The sequence below is a fragment of the Rhincodon typus genome, chromosome 23 (genome assembly GCF_021869965.1).
Source record: "Rhincodon typus isolate 14 chromosome 23, sRhiTyp1.1, whole genome shotgun sequence".
Lineage (NCBI taxonomy): Eukaryota > Metazoa > Chordata > Chondrichthyes > Orectolobiformes > Rhincodontidae > Rhincodon > Rhincodon typus.
This window is the reverse complement of record NC_063354.1, coordinates 19563351-19587468: the sequence shown is the minus strand read 5'-3', so window position 1 is coordinate 19587468 and position 24118 is coordinate 19563351.

The following is a 24118-nucleotide window of genomic DNA, read 5'->3' as shown; positions in this document are numbered from 1 at the left end:
TGTGAACCTGATTGGTTTTCCTGACAATTGACGATGGATTCATGGTCATTATTAGTCTCTTAATGCCAGATTTCTTTAAAATTCAAATTCCACCATCTGCTGTGGCAAGATTTGAACCCAGGTCCCCAGAACATTACCTGAGTCACTAATACCACTAGGCCATGACCTCCCCTGTAAGGCATTGAGATGGGTGAGCCATGGACTGGGTTGGGTGGGGGAGATGTTTGGGTCTATATTCGGAGGAATTTTGTGGATTTGGCTGTCTGATATCCGTAGGGTTGAAGGGGGGATTGGGATAAGCCAAGGGGCATGGGGTAGGTTAATAGTTATCCAGGAGTTACAATTCTTTTTTTTTCCAAAAACTATTTAGTTAAGCCAGTTGAAACCCTCCTAAGGTTCCAACCCCAACTCAGAAATTGAGACTTTCTTAGATGATTTCAGATGCCAGGCATTTGTCTATCAGCAGTTTCAACTTGCAGGGCAGTTCCCAGGGAATTAGCTACATCTGGAATTCAACTGGCAACTCTAGTCTGTGCTGCTGCAATGTCCCATTACCTAAATGTAACAAATCTAAGTGGAGACTGGGAACAAAGGGATCCGTGACCAAAAATAGGCAGGCAACAACAAGTTGCAAGACTGGTCAATAAGGCTGTTACAAAAGTAAACCAACAAAGGGTCATTGACATGAAACATTTACATTATTTCTCTCAAACGAGGTTGCCTGACCTGCTTTTCTAACATTTGTTCTGTTTTCATAAATCAAGCACTGGGGTTTATTTCTCGAGGGATGGAATTGAAACATGGAGAAGTTATGCTAAACATGTATTAAACATGGGATAAGTTGGATTTGCAGTACTGTGGCAGTCCTAGTCAACAAATTATAAAAAGGATATAGAGGCACTGGAGAGGGTGCAATCAAGATTTATAAGGATGATACCAGAAATGTGCGATTATACCAATCATCAAGGAATTACAGGCTGGGTTTGTTACCTGAAAAGAGAAACCTAAGGGGTAACTTGAATTATGAAAGATTTTGAGAAAGAGATACAAAGAGATACCTTGGTTTTCCCTCCTCCACAAGTACAGAGGCGGTCAATCTGAAGATTGTCACCAAATATTTCAAATGGAGAATTTGAAGAAACATTTTTTATTCAGTGATGTGTAAGAATGTGAGAGCAATGGATGTGAATAGTATGTACAAAAACAGAAATTGCTGGAAAAGCTCAGCAGATTTGGCATGGTCTGTGAAGAAAAATCAGAGTTAACGTTTTGGATTTGCAGTTCTGAGGAAGGGTCACTGGACCCAAAACATTAACTCTGATTTCTCTTCACAGATGCTACCAGACCAGCTGAGCTTTTCCAGCAATTTCTACAACTGTTTTTGTTTCTGATTTACAGCAACCACAGTTCTTTCGGTTTTTATTTAGTGATTAGTATGTAGCATTTAAGGGGAAGCTAAATGAGTACATGAGGGAGAAGAAAATAGAAGATTTTGCTGATAAACTAGATAAGGAAGTTGGGGAGGAGGATTGATTCGAGCATCAATATCAATATGTATTAGTTGGCTCAAATGGCCTTATTTTTATGCTGTTCTGTACTGCACCATATTTTCTATGAACTTTAGTAATGAGCGAGGTTAGCACTAGTACGCAGTCAGGAATCTTCACCTGAGGTTTTGCTTAATTTGTAAATCTGGGAAACAATGTTGGCCTTTGCCTTTCTTTATTTCTCTAGAAAAAATCCCTTGTAAAATTGGTCCAATTTTTTAAAAAAGAAACTAAAGCATGATTCATGTGGAAATTATATTCTTGTCTTTATCCTTTATTTGTTTCCAAGCGTCTAACCATTTCAATTGCCTTTGCTGTGATGCCATTAATCTGTTTGAGGAATCATCATGCAACGTATCATCCGTGATAAATAAGGCTAGGTGGTTTGAACCCCATGCTGCAAGTAATATCTGAACTACAAGCTCAGTTTATTCATCTGCAGGACTTCAAAACTACAGTGCTGCACTACTGAGTTGAAATTTCTAATCCCTGATTAAAGAATGTTGCCCAATCAAAGACAATTCCTTTCCCACCATGTTGGCAACAGCTGTTTTTTCCTATCCACTGGCTCACAATGTTCAAATAAACATAACTGAAGATATGGTTAAAGGTTCCAAGCTTCCAGGAAAGCAAATCAAGTTCAGATATGGACAGCATCGAAGACCAACAGATTACTGGAAATGTGTGAGAACTACCCACTGATTAGTTGTAGTGCAAGAAGGACAGGGGAAGAACTTTTAGGATAGCAGGAGGGCTGACAAGTAATTAGGAGTGTAGCAGTAGAGGATTTTTTTTTCTCATGTAAACAGTTTTCTATGTAATGAGAGCTTTTAAACAAGCTAAACACATCTCCTGTGAACTAAAACTATCAAATTTGTTTTTGTCTTGCACTGATTTTGGATCCCTTCAAACTGACAATTGAACGCAATCAGGATAAACAGCACCCTGGAGAACACTAAGGACGCCCACTACATCTTCTGTCAATTAGAAGGCAGAAGACACTCTAAAAGGCAGATGATTTTGTACAGACTATACTATGATCCAGATTATGTACAAATAACATGATTCAGAAAGCAAAAGCACAAAATAGTAAAATAAAAATAGAAAAATTTGAATGCTGCATTTTTTTAAATTTCAGATTTCCAGAATCCACAGTACGTTACTTCTATCATAGCTAAAATTCTGTTAATCTTTAAATTAATAATAGTAAACATTGCAAAAACAACTTTCTATCAGTAAAATCTTAAAAGAACACATCTTGTATTGGTAAACATGTCAGTGGTGTTCTATATATCCTCCAAAGGTATAACAGTGGCAACAAACAAGAGGTTTTGAACATTAGAAAATTCTTGAGATGGAAGATATTCTCTTCTTTAAAGTTCACGAAAGCGAAATGTTAAGAGACTTCATTCCTTAGCAAACAATTGGGTAATAGATTATACAGTTGCGTTCTTTCCCTTTGCACATTTCAAAGCCAGCAATCCTGATACACAGGCAGAAGAACCATATTAGTCTGCTGAACGCTGCATATATTAACATTTTGATCATTCTTCTGTCTCATTAAGGAGATAAAAAAAGCAGCATGATCAAAATGTTACTATAAGAAACATTATTAACCTGTCTCATGTCTCTCAAAAGTCGTAACATTTTGTTTTTTTTTAATGAAAGAATATTCTCTTCCTTAAAAATGAATTACCACCACAATTAAAATATATGAAAGCATAGGCAAACTTTCTAAAATTGTCAAAGCCAGCATCTGGCCAGATGGCCAGTGACGATGACAAGCATTGGCAATGGAGAATGCAGCCACCAATGATGGAGAATAGAGATTTGACAGCGAAGAGTGATGAAAGTGGGAAGTAGCAAAGGTGCATCTGTGGGAGAGCCTGGAGTACACCAGTGAACCTGAGATGGAAGCAGGGGATAGATAGATAGATAGTAAGATTGAAAGTTTCATGAATTTCATGCTCATTACTACATGTAGGCAGCAAAAATGAGGTCAAGACATGTGTATGGACTCAAAAGTGAAGGTGGTTAATTACAAGCAACATAGACAATTGCAACTCTCTTACTGGGCGTTATGTTGTATTGTAACTTGTAGTATTTGTATGTTTCTGACAAATACTCCAGCTGCACCATGTAGTCTTATCGCAGTGGGCTGTAGCTTCTGCTAGCCATGATAAGTGTTCTGATAGGAGAGTAACTTCTGTATCAAGTACAAAATCAATAGGATGTCCATTGACATGAGCAGTTCAGTCTCTTTTGATTCATCTGGATTAACTAATTCTCAATGAGTGCCTTGTATTCCTCTTCAGTGTTCTTCAAAGGAGGTATCTTGTCAAATGCAAGTATCTTTTCTGATGGTGGTGGGCTTCCTACTGTGTAAGCCTTTATGTCTGTGACCACCAGTAATACCACTGTCCTGAAGGTGTGTCTTACTTTTGTAGGTCTTTCAAAGTTAGCTATAGTTTTGAAAATGTAACATCTCTTCATGATAGCCGGATATTATTCATGCCTATGCCTCTTGTGTCATGTGTTTGGTTTTGTCTCTGTGTTGGCTTGATGCATGTCTCTTTGAACTTATAATGTTAACAGTCTCTGTTACCCTCTTATCTTTTCCTCTCAGTATCTATTATCCATGTATCATTCTGATTTCTGCTTCCAGTGTAACTTGAATAGCTTTCTCCAAAGTTAAATCTTCCTTGGACTGTAATAAATCTGATCAAGTTTCAAGAATTCCAACAAAATTTCTGTTTCTTATGAATCCCAATTTCAAAGCCCAATGTTCAGAACTATCACATTGCATCTACAGCAGCTAGCAACAGGTCTTGTTTTACAAACAACTTCATTGATCTCAACAATTACCTTGTACTGATCTCCACTTGTTCTGAAAAAGTGAGGTGTCCATGCTGAAACTACACAAAGTATTGAGTACAAATGAAGCTGAATCTGCCTGTTACAATGAGTTGACCTGGATTCCTCAATGGCTTCCTGTGCAGATTGTAGACTGTCTTAGCCTGTGGCATGAGTACATGGAAAAAAATAGCTGTGGCATACCAACTGCACTGTACATGTAGTCATAGTGACATTACAATTCAAACTCTGCAAGCCACATATGATTCACCATTCCCTGCAGGCCTCGCTGTAACATATGTATATATTAAATAGTAGTTAGAATATTTGAGAAATAGCTTGCAACTCCAAAATAAGCCACCTTGCTAATAAATTTCATCATCCACTATTCCCACAGGCAACAGTTTATAGAGAATGAACTCCCATCTGCCTCCCACTTGGTTTTGTATAAACAGCCTAAGCAGAATAATGAAACAACCACATAAAGCTTGTTATAATATGTAAATTACATTTCAGATATATTTAGAGCAACATCAGCCATTTCTGCTAGTTATGCCTCAGATTACAACATTGTAACTATTAATTGTGTGTCATTTAGCAATGCCACAATGAAATGAATAGCTTTTTTTCCACAATTTCTCCATTAATTTATGGTGACAAGAATGCAAGATGTTTTCTTTCATTAGTTTTCACATTTTCTGTGATCAGGATTCACATTTTACAATTCCTTCTCTTTATACCACATATCCTTTGTGTGTATAATTTCCATTTCACTCACTCACCTTGGCAACTTTCCAAATAAATTATTGCACATTTTGTTTTTAATATGTCAGGTTTGTGACAACTCTGAATCACCTCCTTTCCTTGGTGGTGTTGCTAGGACTTGGTGAGTCTGGATTTTGTACTGCAGTGATTATGTTACTGGATTAAGGATCCAGAGCCTTGAGCTAGTAATCTAGAGATTACAAATCCAAATCGCACCATGGAAGTTTGAGAATTTTAATTTGTTCGAAAAGTTGTTGGAGGGAATCCTGAGGGACAGGATTTACTTGTATTTAGAAAGGCAAGGACTGTTAGGGATAGTACTTTTGAAGAAATAACAAAGAGGATTGATGAGGGCAGAGCAGTGGACATGATCTGTATGGTCTTCAGTAAGGCGTTCGACAATGTTCCCCATGGGAGAACCAACCATATGCATACAGAACTGACTCAAAGGTAGGAGACAGAGGGTGATGGTGGAGGGTTGCTTTTCAGACTGGAGGCCTCTAACCAGTGGTGTGCCACAGGGATTGGTGCTGGATCCACTGCTTTTCATCATTTGTGTAGATGATTTGGATGTGAACATAGGAGGTATGGTTAGTAAGTTTGCAGATGACATCAAAATTGGAGGTGTAGTGGACAGCGAAGAGGGTTACCTCAGAGTACAATGGGATCTTGTTCAGATGGACCAATAGACCGAGGAGTGGCAGATGGAGTTTAATTTAGATAAATTGTGTTTTGTGAAGTCAAATCGGGGCAGAACTTATACACTTAATGGTAAGGTCCTGGGGAGTGTTGCTGAAGAAAGTGTCCTTGGAGTGCAGGTTCATAGTTACTTGAAAGTGGAGTCACAGGTAGAAGGATAGTGAAGAAGTTGTTTGGTATGCTTGCCTTTATTGGACAGCGCATTGAGTATAGGAGTTCGGAGGCCATGTTGTGGCTGTACAGGACATTGGCTAGGCCACCATTGGAATTCTGTGTGCAATTCTGGTCTCCCTGCTTTAGGAAGGATGTTGTGAGACTTGAAAGGGTTCAGAAAAGATTTACAAAAATGTTGCCAGGGTTTGAGGGTTTGAGCTATAGGGAGAGGCTGAATAGTCTGTGGCTCTATTCTCTGTAGGGTCAGAGGCTGAGGGGTGACATTATAGAGGTTTGTAAAATCATGAGGGACTTGATAGGGTAAATAGACAAGGTCTTTTCCCCGGGGTGGGGAGTCCAAAACTAGGTGAGGGCATAGGTTTAAGGTGAGAGGGGAAAGATTTAAAAGGGATCTAAGGGGCAACATTTTCATGCAGAGGGTAGTGAGTGTATGGAATGAGCTGCCGGAGGAAATGGTGGAGGGTCATACAAATATAATGTTTAAAAGACATTTGGATGGATTTGGGAATAAGAATGGTTTAGAGGGATATGGGCCAAATGTTGTCAAATGGGTCTAGATTTATTTAGGGTGTATGGTCAGCATGAACGAGTTGGACCGAAGGGTCTCTTTCTGTGTGGTATATCTCTGTGACTCTAATCCGCTGTCTAGTCTGGTATAGCAAGCCTCTCAGTCACATCACCAACACCTTCATGCAACAAGGGAGGGCAGCATTGATATCAGTTACAAACACATCATAAGAATTAATTTTAAAAAGGCATCCACTCAATCAAAGATTCTGTGCTATTGATTCAGCACAGGATCCACCAGCTCAAATGTTATTCATGAGTTGCATTTTTCTGCTGCGAATTTCTGCTATGGGAACTAGAAAAATAACATTTCTCACAGCTGCTAACTGTTTCTTTTGACTTCAGTATTTAACAGTGCACCAGACAGCCTACCTGTTGTTTTTTTGCTGACATTAGGAGCCCACCAGAGAATTTTCAATGTTTGACAGGCAGCTTCAGGGTCAGAATAGAGTCTGACAGTGTGACATTAATTTTTACAATCACTGGAACCATGTAAAGCCATTGCACCTGAAGTGGATAACCAGTTTGTTGTGGCTTTGCAAGGATTCGTGATCCATTTACTGTAGGCGAAAATGCTGAAAAAAAATCACATCTGAGCTTGCCCCTTATGTTAAAAATTGCAACAATTCAATCTTCATTGATTTGGAATTGAATACACATTATTTTCAAGTACGTGGTTTGGGCTTTTGTTGGACTAATAACGTAATTGGCATTGACGAGGCACATAGAGTGGAGTCAGGAGATTAGTGAAGGTAAACAGAATGTTTAAGGGCAAGTGTGCTCACCTTTGCAAAATAAGCAGCAAATTTTGATTCAGTGAAACTATCCCACATCAACACATTTTCAAATCATGCTTTACATCAGAATTGCTACGATATCTTCTGGCTTTGCTTTCTCTTAAATTTGCTGCCATACAATTGTGCCATGAATTTTTAAGTTCATGACTTGGCAACTAGAAATGTAATCACGTTTTCACAAGTATTATTTTGATTTGTGACAGAGTACTGTAATAGCTGATTGGTGTTATTGTAAAGTGAAAGATGTTACAACTCACTGGGATAGTGCACCATAAATTGAGCCCTGCTATGTCCAGAACCATACCAATTGTTAAAGTTTTGTTATAGCACACACAGTACTCCAATTTACTTGTCATTCAGACCATGGTTGATAGCATGGACTAAATAGAAATATAAATGTACTAAGTATAAATTATGCTTTATTACAAATAATTAGACTATAGCTACAGGTAAACTGTTATAAACTACTAACTAAAACTCTAATGCATTATAAACTCCCCCTTACACACTTATAGTGGCAGACAAACAAGAAAAACAGATTTTCGTTGCAGAAAGAAAAACTGGTAATTCAGTTCAGTGGCCTTTGCTTCCAGATTCCAATTTTGGGTTGACTCAGTGTTTTCCCATCATTCCTTCATCAACTTTCCCACAGGATCTGTTAACTGAACTTTGTCTTAATTTTACTTTTTTTAAATTATGTATGACTTCTGTTATTAATATAGGTGCCGTGGTAGGACGACTTATAAAACTTTTCACTGTAATTTTCATGTAAAAGTACATGTGACAATAAATTTCTATTCTATTCTAGTCAGGCCATTGGTGTTCAGTTGTCTTTCTGAGAAGATTTCACTGGTTAGTAAAAAGTATAGAATAACAGATTCGCTTAAACAATGCCTGTTTTTTTTCAATTAAGAAGTCACAGCTTGCAGCAACTGTGCAAGAAATGTTTTCTTCAGGTTTAAACTGAGTTTTTGACTGCAGAGACTGGACAGTTTCTGGGCTGGGAGAAGGTCTGCACACCTCTCTCTTTCTCTCAGTGCCTATCTAACTTGTCTCCAGTTCCAAATCCTCAGCCACCTGCAAACCAATTACACAATTGTTGGCAAGCAAAGGTCTCTGTCATTGATAACCATCACTAGACCACAGACCTATCAACTTCTTTTGCCAACACTGCTTTGGCTCAAGATTCTCTGCAATCTGCACTTCAATTACTGCTTGTTTAAACAGTTGTTTACAATTCCTGCCATGGGTATTGGGTTACTTGCTTTCAAACTACAGCCAGTCTCTGAAACATTTTTTTAAACAAATTTTTTTCTCATTTCAGTGCACAATCTTTAAAAACACAAAAATAAAATACAAAGGATATTAATAATCAAGCTTAAAATGCATTAAATATTGAAATTTCTTCAGATTGTGCAAATGTAACTTTTTTCCAGTTCTAAATGTTATACAAATTTAAACCACTTAGGATGAATCTCACTTGTTATTAGATGAGTCTGCAGCAGCTGGTATTTAAATAGAACTACAATTTGATTTAAATTTGCTTGCGTTGCATCTTTAGTTAGATTATGCCTGTATATTTCTTTATTTTTCAGTTTGGGCAATCACAGGCCAACTAGCAACTGGCCAAATCAAAAGGAAAGTGAACTTTGAGCCAAATGGCCTTTTCTTGTGTTCCAAGGTCAGAATGACATCCACACCAGCTGACTTCCTGGAGTGCTATGATTGACTATTATAATTAGCATAGAAAAAAACTACCACTTCATTCTAATTAGCCATTCTAATTATTTTGTGATCACCTCCATTAACACTCCACAATAATTTATCACTATAGATGGAAACAAAGGGAAGAGAAGATAATGTGCAATTCCTTGGATTTTAACCTGTGCTCATTCAAAGACCAAAATGAAAGAGTGCGTTGGCTAAATGGAGGAATGTATGGATGGATGGCACAAGAAGGAAGAATTAACAAACTAAAAGAAAATCAAATAAGAACAAAGTGCAAATGACAGACCAGTGCAACGTTAGAATCCTTGTTTTGTGGTGGGCAAAATGGATGCCCCATCGCATGAGATGAGTGTGAGTCAGTTAAATATTTTCCAATTGGGCAAATTTTCATTCCAAGAATCAGTTTAGAAACCTTTCTCTGAACTGCCTCCAATTAAATTAGAAGAATGTTTAGAAGAATGAAGGATAATCTTACTGAAAAATAGGGGCTTTTGAAGGAACTTAATAGAGTAGGTGCTGAAAAGATATTTCTTCTTGTGGGGGTATCTAAAACTAGTGGTACGGTTTCAAAATAAGGAATTACCCATCTAAGCAGAGATGAAGAGATACTTTTTCTCGCAAGAAGTTCTTAATCTTTGGAATTCTCTGCCTCAGATTGCAGTGAATTTTGGGTTATTGAAAAGCATGCGTTCAAGTTGGAGTTAGATTTTTGATCGATAAGGGAATCAAGGGTTATGCAGGCAGGCAGGAAAGTGGAGCTAAGGCCATAATCAGGCCAGGCACAATCTTATTAAATGGCAGAGCAAGCTTGAGGGGCTAAATGACCTACTTAGTCTGTTTTTTTTATATATTATTATCCTCCAATTTGAATCTATCACAGGGATACCATGTAGATAATATGATTTTCCTTACAAAAAGGAAAGCTGGGGAAAAGATCCACCCTGTTTCTTAAAAACTATCAGGTAACCATCTTACAAGTGGCATAGAAAACTGTTCAATACCATGGCCATTTGCCACTACGGCAATGGTGGAGTTTTTGCAGATCACTAAGATGTTGTGGTCAGGTGCAAAATAAAATCAAAAGGATGAATGTAATTTTAGCCTTTATAACAGCGGACTGAAATATAAAAGAAAGGAAATTTTTGGGGGAAATATAAAAGCTCTGGTTAAACTTCCAGGGGAGAACTGCATACAGTCTAGGCAACACACTTAAAATAGGATATATTAACTTTGGACATGTGATGCAGATTTTTCAGACTGTTACCGAGGTTCTGGTGTTGAATTATGGGGAGATTTCAAAAACTAGGCTTGTATCCCTAGATTACAAATGGTTGAAAGGTGATTTGATTCCTGATGTTAGGATTTAGAAAGGAATTTACAGCGTAAATAGAGAGAAAAGTTTTTTTCTGTTCTAGGTAAAATCGACAACAGAGGGTCATAATCTTAAAATCAGAGCCTAACCATTTTGAAAAGAGTTAAGAAAGACTTCAATATTCAAAGGAAGGTAGAAATGCTTAACTTGCTCAGAAAAAGCAATAGATATGAGCTCTATTAATCACTTGAGATCATAGACTTTTGCTTGCCAACACATACAAGGCACACAGATACAGAGGGGCCACGACCTTATTGAATAGCAGAACAGACTTGAGGAATTAAATGTTTACTCCTGCTGCTATGAGAAATAGAGAACTCTTACAATGGGGATGTAAAGTAAGTAAAAAGAAGGAAGAACAGTTAAAACATTCACTGGAGATCACAATAACATTAAAGTGTGTGATATGGAGTGTAATTTTCTACATGAAAGCCTAGTTACTATGAATTACTCAATATAACAAACAGCCATGCAACCTTACAGAATGACCAGTTTAAACATTTTGCAATCATCAGAGGATCTTAACTGTCCTTTGATGTGAGTTTGCCTCTAACAGGATGTTTTACCTGTCCCTGCAATGCTTGTATGATCCTTCATAACATAAGAGACTAGATGTAGGTATCATGGTATTGAAAAATCCAACAGATGTTTAATGCAGTTAACTATTACAAAACATTACATTCATCAGGCACCTAACTGTTTGGGCTAATATTAAGTTAGTAGGTTACAAAAGAATGGCATTGAGCAACATGCTTCTAATAGTGTGCCATGCTTCAAATGATCTTAAGACAAGTTGGAATACCCTCAGGTCCCATGCTGTAATACAGTGATGAGATCATGACCATGTCTTTTAAGGGCATAGTATCACACTGATTGAGAGACATACTACAGCATCTTTGGGAGCAATGGTTGATAAGACTATTATTGAAATCTGATAGGTTTGTAACTGCAAAGCCAATGGCTAGAATTCTATTGCACATGCCACAAAACTTTCGAAAAATTCTTTAATTCAAAATAATTCTAATAATAAAATGTTTCATAATTTAATAAAAGAATTAATAACAATTCAGCTATAGTTTAAATTTGTACATGTTTTGATACTTTTTTTTATCTGCAATTATACAGAGGAGGTTTCTATTTCAATTCAATCATACAGCATTAGGACATTTTATCCAGATATGATAGATAGAAATCATTAATCGTTCATTGTAATTTTCTGCATTTTATTAACCAACAAAATATGACTCATAAATAAATTCTTTGTAAAATTTGCATCTTTTGGAAATGTATCTATTGCAACCATAGCATTGTCTACCCAAAGCAGTCAGACTATATTTAATCTTCTCAGCCTACTCCTGACGTTTAGAAAAGAAAAAAACATTTTTTAATGGAATGTTCAGTTAGGTGGAACAAAACACAGGGCAGAATTTTAACAAAAATCAGCCAAGTGTCAATTTTGGTGAATTTCATGTGTGCTTCAGCAAGTTATCTCACACAATACTCTGCTGCTCATTTATTATGTCTGCACTATGCTTCTATGGCACTACACTTATGCTATCATGTGCTGACCAGTGGTGGAAATACTCACAACTGCCACAAATTTCTGGGATTTGCACCACTGGCACTATGTTTAAAACACAACTATGTAGCAGGTCAATTGCTGTTCGCCATGAACAGACCTTCGCAGTGTTTGTAATGACAGGAAATGAAAAGAAAAGTTCCTGAGGGCAAATAGGTGGCATGGATGCTATTCCATTGCAAATAGAATCTCACATTCAGAAATATGTTGCTATTTTACATCATCATCTGTCATTGTAACTGCAACCAGAAGAATCAAACTACACTGGCTTCCTGTCCTTAGCAGCACACTGTGCTAGTAGTCTCTCGAAGGAAATGCTAATGTTTCCCTAATGTTCAGTTAGAGTAACATCATGTCATTGTTAATTGTTCAATAGAACCCTTTCCTGTTGATGAAATCAATTGCCTTATGATATGGTGCTGTCACCGTGAAATGTGTACATTCTGTAGGGTCCTGCTCATATGGGAAGGTAGTTATGTTGGCAAAGTCAACTGCCCAGACTGCTGCACTGACATATGGAAATGAGATAAGCCAGTGCGATCTGGCACAGATTACACTTGTGAGCATGTTGATATATTTGTAGGTTGATGATTAAAGGGATCCCACTCAGATCTTTGACAGATCCTTAGAAGCATCTAATTGCATAAAACTAAGTAAAGATCACTGGGATTGAATGGCCACTTACCCCCTCAGGTTGAAGGACCCACTCCATCAGATGACATTGTTATGTGACATATCCCAGAATATCTTCATTTCATGGTGCCACTGTTCCTCACTCATCTGGAAGAGATGGCATCAAGGGCAATGGACATAGGGCCTCCTGTACCCGTCTGCAGCCTGAGGGCCTCTTCAGCTGGGGCTCCTTCTGCAGATGCTGGAAGTTGGTACTGGTCCTTGACTTGCTGATACATTTGTTCCTCCTCAATTTCCCTGAACTTTTGTTGCACTGGGTGACAGTGATTATAATCCTAGCTCTGGATTTATCCATTGGTCATGGTTCTAATGAGTCTGTGCAGAGAATAACAGAAACAGGACAGGTCCTCAGCAATGTGAGCAATCAGCATTTGCATCAATCACAAATGACAGCTTGGCCTGTCTTCGATACAGTGGGACATGGAGGACTCTGACTAGGAGGGCTATGGAATGTCTAAGTATGGACCTTCGTCATAGTGGCTCCTATTAGGGGAGGCAATGGCCTAGTGGTATTATTGCTGGACTGTTAATCCAGAGACCCAGGTAATGTTTTGGGGACCTGGGTTCAAATCCCATCATGGCAGCTGGAATGTCTGGAATTAAGAGTCTAATGTTGACCATGAATCCATTGTCAATTGTCAGGAAAAACCCACCTGGTTTACTAATGTCCTTTAGGGAAGGAAACTGCCATTCTTACCTGGTCTGGCCTACATGTGACTCTGGACCCACAGCAATGTGGTTGACTCATTGTCTCTGGGCAATTAGGGATAGGCAATAAATGCTGTGACACCCTCATCCCGTGAATGAATAAAGAAGAAAAAAAAATTCTGATGAATCAGCACAAGCCACGCCACACAAATAAATTTGGAGATTGTGTTTAAGGATTACTGAAACCCTGTTCCCCACTCTTTGACATCACCCAATCAAAGCAGAATTGCATTTAACGGTATGTTGGCAAATACTTACAGTTCAAGGTGACAGGTAATCAGCTCCGTGCCCTTGTGCATTTGGGGTACTATGATTCTGTACTGTGAAGGTAATTGGTTGATTCATTTGCTGCTTGAAGGGCTTCACATCACTCACATGTAAAACTCACGTCTTCAGATGGAAAAAAAAATTATCCACCCACGCTGGGTTTAGTGGCGACCATTATCCATTCTTCAGTTCCATTGTGTACTTGGGAGTCAGATGGAGATGGAAGAAAGCACAAGTCACACTTTGCAGTGTCAGTCAGAGGCTCAGCCTGGTAATCTAAATCATCCCACAAACCTTCACATTCCTTTCCACCTTGTACTCTCTGTTGACCCCATCAGTTCTGAGCTTCCACACATTCCCATCCAACTCTTTCACCCACATCTTCATTTCTCAACATGACCCCCTGAGCTCCAATCCTACAGTTTTACCATGACAACCAACATGATACTTTGTTCATTCCACAGGATGATGTTGACCATCAATTACCCTTCTCACGGTAATCCATATCCTCCAATGTACTAACACCTCGCTAAGAAGTTGGAGTTGCCCCTTTCACATTTAATGTTCCATGTGCATTTCAGTATGCTGCCTCTAATCCCCACAATCTTCCCCAATTTCCAATCACAGCTGAGGACCCTGATAGCCCAGCTTGGTTTTCTCTGAGCTGATCTCCAGGACTGATTGTAATCAGAAAGAACCCCTAACCCTTACCACCCCGCAAGGCTGACTGCGTCCAAGCCCCTGGGCTGAAATTGGATGCTGCCCTTGACTGACTGTGATGACACCCCCTGACTGATGACAGATCCCTGGACTTGACTGAGCATTATTGCCTTTAGACTTAAGGCCTTATGGCTGAAGCATATGCGGTGTATTTGCCATGCTGGCTGCTGGCACATGCTGTAGGTGTGAGTTTAATATAATATGGTGCCATCAGCAACATGTCCAGCCCCTTGACCGAAAACCATGACAGGCTGCCTGGCTTTGTGTCAATGTTACATGCCAAATCAAGACATAAGTATTGTGAGCCGTTAGGTGTGGCTAATGGGGAAAATTGCCAAAAGGCAAAGCAAGGCAGGGATGCTGCGAACATCCAAATCGGCACAAAGTGCGTGAGCAGTTAACATCAAGCTAAGTGTCCTGAAATACATCTCTGATGTAATGCCTGTCCCTGTGAGTGAAGCAGCTTGGCAACAGCATTGCAATGTAACGTGTTGGTACGTTCCAAAGTGCAGCGTTGAACTGGATTCGGAGATGTGCTATGATGACATGGTGCAGCTGGTGCTGTTCCAAAGTCAACCTCCAAGGACAGAGAAGTGCAGGCAGTCGATGCCCAATGAGTGTGCCCTGAGATGTTGGGGACTTCTGGCCAAGATGGTGGCAGGAGGAGCAAGCAGTGAGTTGGAGCCATCAGATACCTGCTCTGACTTTTGTGTTGGGAATCGTCATCATCTAGTTTCTCAATGGTATGCGGCAGAATAGCAAGCTATAAATTAATTAAGACAAGGTACTAATGAGATGTAATTGCATCCAAATGGTTCACTCCCCACTTAATGGCAAGATTTTAGTCTTGTCGATCAAACCTTAGGTGGAAAATTAAACATGTTTTTGTAATGTTGAGTCTCATTTTTCTGATCATGCCATATTCTGACAATTGACTTGCCATTGCTGATATAATTCAAGGGCTAAGCAAGTACAGGATTCATTTTCCATGCCATCTGAAGGAGGATTGTCTGGCATACATGATATAAATTCTAGAAAACCTGAAAGGCTGAACTAATGGATATTTGGTGGATATTAATATGCTCAAACTTGCTGAATAGGAAGAATTTCAGAATGCACAAATAAAACTGGGAAAAAATATGCCCGTGACAATTTACAGCAAAATCTGGTATACAAACAAAATCAGATTCTCCATTTTGTAGGAAGTGCTGCCTGGTTTGTTGTTCACCAGTTCCCTAGTTCTGGCACTGGGCTTAACTTTGGAATGTGGTGCGGTTGGAAATGAGGCAGATGCTTCAGAGGCAAAGAAAACTCTGATTTATTGAAAAACAAGCAAATGTAATATATTATGGGAAAGCTGTAAAGTGAATAGCAAACCTGGCTATTACTGACTGAGATCTGTCTCACAATTTTAATTGAACCCCAGTTAAGCCTTGCAGCCAAGACTTGATACAATGGATTTAATAGTTACAATGAGTGGTTGTTACCTAATGGCTGACAGAGAAAGAGAGAGAGAGAGAGAGAGCATGAGAGAGAGATTACTTGCTAACCTGAAGTCCTTTCCCACTTCCCTCCCTGGGGATGCCGTACACCATTTGCCCCCAAACCCCACCTTCCCCTATCTAAGACTAGCCAAGCTGGGTTAGAGGGTCTCAATGACCTTAGGCTCACCACTGGAGTGAAATGTGATTTTGACTTGATCTTGTCTGTAGTCTCTTTCCATAGCTGGGGCTCCACAGAGGGCTGTGCGTGTTGATGACCATCAGTCTGGTGGTGTCTGCTGATGCAGTTAGACATGTTGGACCTGAAGAATGGACTTAGGAGAGCTAGAAGGGCGTATGAGAAAACCTTGGTGGGTAGAATCAAGGAAAACCCCAAGGCTTTCTATACTTATGTGAGGAACAAGAGGATGGCCAGAGTGAGAGTAGGGTCAATCAGGGATAGTGGAAGGAACTTGTGTGCAGAGTCAGAAGAGGTAGGGGAGGTCCTTAATGAATACTTTGCTTCAGTATTCACCAGTGAGAGGGACCTTGATGTTTGTGAGGACAGCATGAAACAGGCAGATATGCTCGAACAGGTTGTTGTTGGGAAGGAGGATGTGCTAGAATTCTTGAAAATCATGAGGATAGATAAGTCCCCTGGGCCAGACGGGATATACCCAAGGTTACTATGGGAAGCAAGGGAAGAGATTGCTGCCCCTTTGGCGATGATCTTTGCATCCTCACTGTCCACGGGAGTAGTGCCAGAAGATTGGAGGGTGGCAAATGTCATTCCCTTGTTCAAGAAAGGGAATAGGGATTATCCTGGAAATTACAGACCAGCCAGTCTTACTTCTGTGGTGGGCAAATTAATGGAGAGGATTCTGAGAGATAGTACTTATGATTATTTGGAGAAGCACAGTTTGATTAGAAATAGTCAGTATGGCTTTGTGAGGCGCAGGTCATGCCTCACAAGCCTCATTGAATTCTTTGAGAATGTGATAAAACACATCGATGAAGGTAGAGCAGTGGATGTGGTGTATATGGATTTTAGCAAGGCATTCAATAAGGTTCCACATGGTAGGCTCATTCAGAAAGTAAGGAGGCATGGCATTCAGGGAAATTTGGCTCTCTGGATACAAAACTGGCTGTCCAATAGAGACAGAGGGTGGTAGTAGATGGAAAGTATTCAGCCTGGAGCTCGGTGACAGTGGTGTGCCGCAGGGATGTGTTCTGGGACCTCTGCTGTTTGTGATCTTTATAAATGACTTGAATGAAGAAGTGGAAGGGTGGGTTTGCAAGTTTGCCGATGACATGAAGGTTGGTGGAGTTGTGGACAGCGTGGAGGGCTGTTGTAGGTTGCAACAGGACATTGACAGGATGCAGAGCTGGGCAAAGAAGTGGCAGATGGAATTGTGAAGTGATTCATTTTGAAAGGTTGGATTTGAATGCAGAATACAGGATTAATGGCAGGATTCTTGGCAGTGTGGAGGAACAGAGGGATTGTGGGGTCCACGTCCATAGATCCCTCAAAGTTGCGACCCAAGTTGATAGAGTTGTTAAGAAGGTGTATGGTGTGTTGGCTTTCATTGTCAGGGGAATTGAGTTTAATAGCCGTGAGGTTATGCTGCAGCTCTATAAAACTCTGGTTAGACCACACTTGGAATATTGTGTTCAGTTCTGGTCGCCTCATTACAGGAAAGATGTGGAAGCTTTAGAGAGGGTGCAGAGGAGATTTACCAGGATGCTGTCTGGACTGGAGGGCAGGTCTTATGAGGAAAGGTTGAGGGAGCGAGGGCTTTTTTCATTGGAGCGAAGAAGGATGAGAGGTGACTTGATAGATGTGTACAAGATGATGAGAGGCATAGATAGAGTGGATAGTCAGAGACTTTTTCCCAGGGCAGAAATGACTATTACGAGGGGGCATAATTTTAAGTTGATTGGAAGACAGTATAGGGGAGATGTCAGAGATATGTTCTTCACACAGAGAGTGGTGGGCGTGTGGAATGCGCTGCCAGCAGCGGTAGTGGGGTCAGATACATTAGAGACTTTTAAGCGACTCTTGGATAGGTACATGGAGGATAGTAAAATGTAGGGTATGCAGGGTAGACTGATCTTAGCAGGATAATAGGTCAGCACAACATCGTGGGCTGAAGGGCCTGTAATGTGCTGTACTGTTCTATGTTCTATGACGAAAACCTTTGGTTTTCTTTCCTTTCTTGGTGGTCCTTGCGAGCGGGTTGTTGTCTTGGATGGTGGTGGATGTTGCTGGTGTTGCCCTGGTTGGTGTTTGATGTCTCTGAGCTTTCGGTCACCTCCAGATGTCGAGTGGAGGTTTGTGGTTAGTTGATGGCGTTCGGTGGTTGTGAGGGCTGCTCTCGGTGTGGAGTGTTTGCAAAATCCTTGGCCAGAGGCGTCTACAGGAACTTTTCTCTCATTCGGTAAGTCTGACCGATTTCCTTTCCCATCGTTGTGGCTTTGGCTCAAGAACTCCTGTGCGAGTGGGGCCTGCTTCTTGTTTGGATTGTTTAACTTCTCTTGTGGAACATTCACACCAGGCACATAGAGAGCCCACGTCAGAGCACGCACCTAGTTGGAATCGGGGCACGTTACTGGTATCAGAGTCTACACTGCTGGGATTGGGGCCCAGTTATGTCCAGATGCAGGTCCCCTTATCTCCCACCAAATCTGGTTTTGGCTGCCAAGCTATTGTTCCTCTTCTCAGGGCTGAATTGAGCTTCCCAATTGCTGGAAGAGGTGTGAATAGCTTTTCGATTGAAGTGAATGGTTTCAATGGTTTGGAATGTCCAGTATTTCCCTTGGTTAAGTTTTAAATAGTAGTGTGAACGTTCTTACATCCAAAGGTGAAATGCATTTACAAGTAGCATAATGGTGTGGAATGTTTGGTATTTCTGTGCCTGAGCACTGGTTGGAAATTGAATGGCTTTGTACCTCTATAGACTCCAGAAGGTCTGAAGTTGTTGTTTCCTGCAGTCTGGCTTCCATTGTTTTAAGCTGGGGAGTGAATAGGGGTCTTCCTTTAGTTTCTGCAAGCTAAGGCCTATTCCAGATACATCTGCCCCTGGGCTTGCAGACTTACCCAGTCTGTCCCAACCAGCCTTTTCCTGGTTCAATTGCAGCCTGTGGTTTCTTGAGTCCAAAAGTTCAGTGAATTTTAGTCCAATGTAATTTCCAAAAACTTATGTCTTCAGAGGGTTTTAGTCCAGCATATATCCATAAACTGATGGAGATTTTCACCCCACCTTACAATTATGTCCTTCAACTAAAGTGAACAGTGCTTTAAAGTGACTTTATAATCTTGTAAAAGAATCTTCAAGCACAGAAACGCTACAGATTTTTAATAATACATAATTATAATGAACTACGTTTCCGATGATTCATTGCATGTCAGCATATGACTGAAACAAGTTCTACAGCTTTGGTACCTGCAACAACTTTTCAGAATACATTATTCTTTTTTAAAAGAATATGTAAATTGAAAATTCTCCAAGAAAATTAGTTTGAAAATTACCATGCATTTTTATAGCAGCAGTAAATTAATCAATTCACTTGATCCTGTCAAGTTTCTATGCTGCAACACACTTTCACAAGTTGATTTATGGGCTAAACAAACAAAATTAGAATGTTATATTGGTAGGACAGCAAATAGTACATCTCATGCTTACTATTATTATTGTTAAAAAATATCATTTTTGTCAAAATGCTAAAGTGTGTCTGAGATCTGTTCTTGTTTTATTATTTGATTATAGTACTATGGAGAATTTCTTTAATCTGCAGCATGAATTGCATTAAAAGTCCCCTTGTAAGATCAACAATCAAAGAACTATTTTCTTGACATTGCCAAAGCTGCATTTCAGATAAAGTAATTATTTCTTTATATTTTCTAGAATTAATTTCTGCAATAACTTAAAATAGTAAAATTCTATTGTAACATTTTACATTGTTTATAACATTTCAAATATCTTTCTCAACAACTTAATCTTAAAACATAAGTTGGACTATTACATTAGAGACTGGTGGTAAATTTTTCAGTACAAATATATTTAAACATAAAGAGAATCAATTGTAGATTTAAAGAAAAATATTGCAAGTGATGTAAATCAAAAATACTCAAGGTGTAAAGTGTGTCAGTATCAGAAAGCTGTAAGTTCAACAGTTTTGAGCTTTGTATTAAAGTAGATTATGTTTTGTATCAGTTAGAGCTCTATTGAAGTGGTTATAATCAAAATATTAAGCTAGCTTCCCTTTTTCAGATGCTGATGGAGCACACGTATACTTCCAGCATTTTCTGTTGATACTTGAGATCTACTGATTAGAATCATATTCAATTCAAAAATGTCAATCATGCTGCCAGCAATGTGTGGTAATATAGCTGAAGAGTGAAGAGACTGAATCTCTGCTCCTATGATGCTGCTTGGCCTGCTGTGTTCATCCAGCCCTTCACCTTGTTGTCTTAGACTGAATCAATGGCCTACTTTTGTTTTGTCACATGACCTGTACAAAGTTTTTTTTAGTAACAGTGATACAGTAATTAACTGAAGCTAAACCCAAGGAGCTTGAAAAGCGTTGGAAGACAGAGTTGAGCAAGTTAAGCCAAAAATATTTTGAAGTCCATCAAAAAATCAAAATTGGATTTTGTCCAAGGAGGTTTGATTTTGACAGGGAGAAAATGTGTGGAGGAAGTACTTGTTTCGAGCTTGGGTAGCACAAGAAGATATAAAATAGAAATGAAATGTAACAATGAATAGTGCAGTCTGAAATAGTGCTTCTGTCAATAAATTGAAATTATAGCTTAAGACACTTTTGGCCCCTTATCTCATAGTGTGAAATGATATAAAAGTGGTAGGAAGATGCCACGATTTGTATATTATTTTTGAATCAAGAAATGTTTGAATTCATAGACTCTCTGGCTCCAAAGATGAGGAATTTACAAATGTTCTTGTATCACAGAAACATAGAACAGAATAATCGAATCCCTACAGTGCAGAAAGCACCCATTCTGCGCATCAAGTCTGTACCAAGCCTTTGAAAAGCATCCAACACTAACCTTACAATTCTGCATTTACTATGGCAAATCCACCTAGCCTGCACATTCCTGGACACTACAGGGCAACTTTAGCATGGCCAATCCATTTAACCTGCACATATTTCAACTGCGGAAGGAAATCGGGGCACCCGGAAGAAACCCACACAGTCATGGGTAGAACGTACAAACTTCACACAGTCACCCAAGGCTGGAATTGAACCTGGGTCCCTATTCAATCATATTCAATCATTTCCTTTCCTGTCATTCTTGACACTGGCACAAATTTAAAAGAATAACTGGAACACAGATTCAGAAGCAAAACATTTAAATGTTAATCATGAACTTCTGCTTTAAGTATACATTGATAAGATCTGGAATAGACGCTTGAAAACATAGAGAAAACAAATTCAAATGTAACTTTCAAACATTATATATTTGAAAAGGATATATTTTAGGGCTATGGGGAAAGGGCAAGGGAATGGGATTAATTGGTCTTTGGTAGAGATTGCAGAGGCAGAATGTGCCAAATAGCCCACTTTGGGCTGCGTCATTCCATGAGTCTATGATTCCCTAATTGAACTGGGACTCAGATAAAAAAGAGGTATTGAATAGTGACAGGTTTGAAGAGAAGAGCTCCCTTTGCTTCTTAGCAGTATCACTCATTTTTTTTTTAAATGACCATTGCACTTTCTAACATGACATGGATTATCTGTTAAACTCAGTTTCTCATTTCAATTCCATAGTATAATTATTACATGATTGAATCGCAGCATATACAAGGATATTCATTCCAGTCATCAATAGATAGCTGTTTGGACTGATGATGATTTATTGTACTATAGCAGAAAATGAGAATGGTTGGTTTCCTTTTACTAGTTAAGGTATTGCATTGAAAGCTGAACACATAGAGGAGAAAGTTGTTTTACAGCAGTGCTTCAACATGTAGAAAATATGGGTTCAACTTCAATGGAGCCATGAATGGAATGTGTCAGTCTCAAAATGATTAATTATCCTGAGCTCTTGTGACCAATGTGTTTGGTTAACTGTCCTGAATATTGAAACATGGGTTAAAAAGGAATTAAAACAGTGCTAAAAGCATCTTAAATCGGTCACAGCTCACATTAGTGAATACTGCTGAAACCATTTCCTGGTAAGCTTGGTAAATGGCAGCGTAGAAATGGTGCTCCTAATTTAACTCTACTGGATGAATGAAATTGGGTAGTTATATGGAGTCACACACTGGGAAGTTTAATGAATAAAGGAATGTTAAACAAATGTGACGGGGTTTATGTTGCTGCATGGGCCTGGCTTTTGTGATTTTACTTATGGTAAAATTGTCAGCATTCACTGTCCCTTGGCTCTGATATGAACAACAGTTTCTGGCGCATGTGCAGTTCAGTACAGAAATCTGGAAGTTGTTGACAATGATTCCCTGCTCCTTCACAGGATGAACAGTGTTAAAATCCTCACAGATGGACATCATCTAGAAATCACTGAATAGATATGAAGTTCCATTTTTCACTCTGTTACTTTCAGTGTCAAAATTTTGTAAACGTACGCTTTGTTAAACAGAGTGTAACAGGATTTTTACTAGCTAAGTCATAAGTACTTCCAAGTAACTTTTTTAGTCTTGAAAATAACTAATTTTACATTTGTGAGCTGACAATTTCCTTCATTCCATCATAAAAATTTCATGGGATGTTTGATCCCCACTTACAGTTAAAATGCTTTGTCGAGTGAATTTGGTTTGCTGTGACCAGGAGTGACTTTTCTCATACAATCTTCTACTCTTCAGCTCATTAGTTATGCAGTTGCGTTATTGGGTGCATTTCTTGGGAATTCCACAGCAGGTGAGGTGGAAGTGCTCACCAGCTCTGTATCCTCCCAGGTTACATGTTTTTGGCACCAGTTTAAACCTTAGCTGCACACCTTTTCTCATGCTGCAAGCCAAGAACTAGATGTCAAGCTGTGGTGCTTGAACCTGAAGTTAGAAAAGGTCACAGGAGAAAGCCAAGCAGGCTGTATGTTTCCAGTGAGGGCATCTTGAGGTGTTGGTGCATGAATGGATGAAGAAGAGGGCTGCATATTTCCCTGATAACTGCCAAAGAGGGAAAAACATCCTTGACCTCCCTCTCAGCAATCTGCCTGCTGTAGATGTATCTGTCCATGACAACATTGGCAGCAGTGATCACAACACAGTCCTCGTGGATAAAAGTCCTGTCTTCGCATTGAGGATGCCTTCCATTACACTGTGTAGTACAATCACTGTGCTACATCTACCAACTTAAGACTTGGCATCCATGAAATGCTGTGGGCCATTAGCAACAGTAGACTTGTACTCAACACACTTTGTAATGTCCTGGCCTGGCATATCTGTCACTCTACCACTACTATCAAGCCAGGGGATTAATGCTGGTTCAACATGGAGTGCAATTGTGCTACATGCACAGAATTGACCATATTCATTAAATGGACACTAGTGAACTAAATAGAGTTGTTTGATAATTAATAGTTTCATGATTAATGTTACTAAGACTAGGTTTCAATTCCAGTTTTTTTTTAAATTCATTGAATTCAACTTCCACCAGCTGCCATGGTGGGAAATGATCCCAAAAACACAGAGTATTCGCCCAGACCTCTGGATTATATTCCTGTGACATTACCATTATGCTGCCATCTCCCCCAGGTTCTAGTATATCAATTCTGACAATGCAACCTTCCGTACTTGTGCTTTGAATATCCCTGCCTTATTCCCCAATCAAGGATCTTCTCTGCTCTGCCACCAACTACCATTGTTAACACGTGGACTTGTTCATTCCATTTCACTCATTTCTACTTTCAAATCTTCCCTCCCAGAAACAAAGTCAATATGGATTTATGAAACGGAAATCATGTTTAACAAACCTGTTGGTGGTTGTTTTTGTGTATTTAACTTCTAGAATAGATAAGGGAGAACCAGTGCATGTGATGCGTTGGATTTACACAAAGCTTTTCATAAAGTTGCCATGTAGGACATCAGTGTGCCAGATTAAAGCACTTGGAATTGGGGTTAATATACTGGCATTGACTAAGAATTAGATAGTAGACATGAAGCAAAGGGTAGGAAAAGGTCTTTTTCAGAGTA